Raw genomic sequence first — 4081 nt, 5'->3', positions numbered from 1 at the left:
GGGTGCAGGCAGGTGGGTGGCAGCTGTGAGTGTGCACATGACGTGAGGGGTGGGTGCAGGCAGGTGGGCAGCCTTCCACACTATCAAGGTTCTCACGTTTGTTCTAAGGCTCTGGGAGCCCTGGACCCTGTGAGCTCCGAGTTCTTCATCTCTTAGTTCTATCCAAAGGAGCATCCAGGTTCAATTCTGTGGAGCCAAGCAGGTCGATACCTCTCCAGGTAGCTCCTCTTCCTCCTCCCAAGTCGATACCTCTCCAGGTAGCTCCTCTTCCTCCTCCCAAGCCATGCTCAAATCCTTCAGTCATAACTGCCTGGCTGGGGTGCCCACATCCTCAGAGCCAGGCAGGCTTCCCCATACTCAGAAGCGGCCCAGTGTGCAGCCCCCCTTAGAGCCTCACCCTCTGCTCTATGCCTGAGCTACAACTTTACCAGCACCTCTCACGGTGCCAAGAGACTTCTCATGAGTGCTTCAGGCTGCTAAAACCAGCATCAAGTGCAAGACTCCCACATAGTACCAAGTTCAGCCATCAGCCTGAGAGGCAGCCTTGGCCCCCTCTGGGCCACTCTGTGTGCTGACCCTGGAGAAACACTTCTCGCAGGATAGATTTCAGCTCAGTGATGGCGGCCTCATCTTTACTGCAGCCTGTTCCTTGGCCTCATCTTACCAGCAGCAACTGTCCAGTGGAGTTAAGGCTTCACTTCCAGAGAGTCTATTTTTCAGTTTTTACTGATTCTTAATGATGAACTCCAATCCTACCCACCCCCTTCATTGATCACTGCCCTTACAACCTCCCCTGACCATCCATAAGGTCTTAATTCAAGTAAATCACATTGATACTGTCTTAGGGTTCCTGTTCCTGTACAAAACATCATGACCAAGAAGGAATTTAGGAGAGAAGGGTTTATTCAGCTTACACTTCCACATTGCTGTTCATTACCAGAGGAAGTCAAGACTGGAACTCAAGCAGGGCAGGAAGCAGGAGCTGATGCAGAGGCCATGGAGCGATGTTCCTTACTGGCTTGCTTCCCTGGCTTGCTCAGCTTGCTTTCTTATAGAACCCAGGACTTCCAGCCCAGGGATGACACCACCCACAATGGGCCCTCCCACCCTTGATCACTAATTGAGAAAATGCCTTACAGCTGGATCTCATGAAGGTATTTTCTCAAGGGAGGCTCCTTTTTCTGTGATAACTCCAGCTTGTGTCAGGTTGACACACAAAGCTAGCCAGTACAGATACTTCCACAGAGTTTTTGAGGGACTCTCAAACTTCTCTTTAAACCTCATAAGCCAGGCTTTCATCCCCAGGGATATCTTCCGAGTTCCCACAACAGCCCTTTAAGCTCTGGGCCCTCACTGGCTTTCCCAAAGCTCCAAAATCCTCTACCTTGCTCTGCATAGCAGCCCAAGGCATACATTCCAGTCATCATGGCCACATCCCACCCTGAGGTACCAATTTCCCACCCTGTGGTACCAATTTCTGCTCTAGTTTTGTTTTGGTTGCTGTAATAGATATCAGGATCAAAAGCTATCAGGGGAGGAAAGGGTTAATTTAAGTGGTTTACCAGCTCAATCATTGAGGAAATTGAAGGCAGAAACTCAGGCAGGAGCAGAAGCATGGGGGAATGCTGCTCACTGGCTTGCTTGCTCCCCACAGCTTGCTTTACTTGCACAATCTAAGACCACCTTCCCACCCAGGGTTGGCACTGCCCACAGCAGGTTGTCCCCCACCCATCATGCCAATCATCAATCAAGAAAATGTCCCAATGAGAAAGCCACAGGCCAATCTGCTGGATGACAATTCCTCAGCTGAGTGTCCTTCTTCCCAGGTGACTCTAGCTTTTGTAACATTGTCAAAAAATAACCATTATAATGACTAGCCCTGGAGGTCCCCTCTAGCCCTTTAACCAGCTGTGGTCCATCCAGAGACAATATGTGCCCACAGGCTGGACACTGTATGTTTAAGGCAGGCTGGGCTAGCCCAGTATGCTGGCTGAAGAAGGTAGCCTAGGAGATCCAAATTCCCTTTCTGAAAGGAGATATGATGGGACCCCAAGTTTAGAACCCCAAACTCTCCGGTTACAAGGGGAAGGCTCTGACTGTAGTAGTGAAAGCTACCTGGAGTCACAGCTAAGTAGCACCAAGGGCCTCACGAGGGGCTTGCACCCCATTCACTACTGTGGACACCTGGTTCTCAGCGCCCGTGGCAGATGCCTCAGAGTACTGAAGCCACAGCCACTGCCCCATCTTGCACGGACCTGGAACTTGCTTTTTGTTTGTGTGATGAATTCTTCGGATGCTCAAGGAAGAAATTAATTTTACTTATTCCTCCAAGCGGTCATTAGAAAAGCTTTTAATGAACACAGTAAAAACCAACTAATTATCGCAATGGCATTTTACTCTAAATAAAATTGACAGGAACCAAGAATATGATGCATATAATTCTCCTTAGTTTATTAAAACCCATTTATCACGTTTTATCCTAGAGGAAACTGATCATATTAGTCTGTGATAATTTAGCTAATATTTTCTCGGTGCATCTAATATTTAAGGGAGTTGATATTAAAGCCGTTGTGCATTATGTGGTGATGGCCTGCCTTCTGATTACTCTTCCCGTTGAAGGACAGACACTGACAAATCCCCTCCTGCTGGTCGCTTTTCAGTCTGAGCTTCCAACTGGAGAACTTCTCTCTCAGCCAGCGGAGTCAACTGACTGTCAATACCAGCAGACATGGAACCAGGCTGGGGCCCAGACGCCATTCCTCACACCACCACCACCTCCACCACCACCACCTCCTCCTCCTCCACCACCACCACCCTTGTGCCTCCCAGCGTGTGACAGACAACTCTTGAGTACAGTGGAAAGAACTTATTTCTGATATATATATTTTTTAAACTTGAGGTTGGACACGTAGCTTTTCATTAACCATCTTGCCCTCTGTTGTTTGTGAGTTTGGGCCATGAGACATAACTGGGTTCAGGAGATGGACTACCCAATTCACGTACAAAGTGCAGGTTGCTCTGTGGGCTTTTGGAATGGCTTGAGTGTTCCTGAGAACTGCCATCCTCCTCCTACAGACATGCGCTTCACCTTCCCGTGGCCTCCTCCATCCTCCCTATAAGGGCGATGATTATATGCATGGATTTGTCTGGGCTAAAGATACCCAGGCTCTTAGATGCCTTTGGATACCTGAGTGGGTGTTCTCCTACTTCACTGAAAGGGCAAGTCACATGGTTTAGTGAGGCAATGGGCTGTGGGTGAGACGGAAGTGATGGCCACAGGCTCACATGTTCTTTGGGTCAACAAGGATCCCATGAAGCCCCTGGCCACTGAATGTTCTTCTATGCCAAGTTTCTGGGTCCAACTTATTGTCCAAAGACTTTGCTCATTCCTTGGCTTGGAAACACCCAACTTATGTGGCCCAGTGTTCACTGGATGGAGGCTCCATCCCTATACTGGCTGGTTTGTGTGTCAACTTGACACAAGCTGGAGTTATCACAGAGAAAGGAGCCTCCCTTGAGGAAATGCCTCCATGAGATCCAGTTGTAAGGCATTTTCTCAATTAGTGAACAAGGAAGGGAAGGGCCATTGTGAGTGGTGCCATCTCTGGGCTGGTAGTCCTGGGTTCTATAAGAAAGCAAGCTGAGCAAGCCAGGGGAAGCAAGCCAGTAAGTAACATCTTTCCATGGCCTCTGCATCAACTCCTGCTTCCTGACCTGCTTGAGTTCCAGTCCTGACTTCCTCTGGTGATCAACAGCCATGTGGAAGTATAAGCTAAATGAGCCCTTTCCTCCCCAACTTGCTTCTTGGTCATGATGTTTGTGCAGGAACAGAAACCCTGACTAAGAGAGTCCCCAACTTGAGTGGCCCCAGCCTTCACTGGATGGAGGTTCCATGTTCGTTTCAGTACCTCTCCTGTCCACCTGTCCCCAGCCAGGACAACCAGAGATCATTCCACAGGGATGGGCAAGCATCTCTGCCTCCTCTGGCCCCAAGCATTGCTTAGCCATCCTACCATGATAAAGAACATCTGGCCTTGACTGTAGGACAGGATTAGTCTCATTGAATGGTGCTTGCTCGAAG

Source organism: Mastomys coucha, unplaced genomic scaffold (genome assembly GCF_008632895.1).
Source record: "Mastomys coucha isolate ucsf_1 unplaced genomic scaffold, UCSF_Mcou_1 pScaffold6, whole genome shotgun sequence".
NCBI lineage: Eukaryota > Metazoa > Chordata > Mammalia > Rodentia > Muridae > Mastomys > Mastomys coucha.
The sequence above is the reverse complement of the archived record's forward strand: the minus strand, read 5'-3'. Positions refer to the sequence as shown.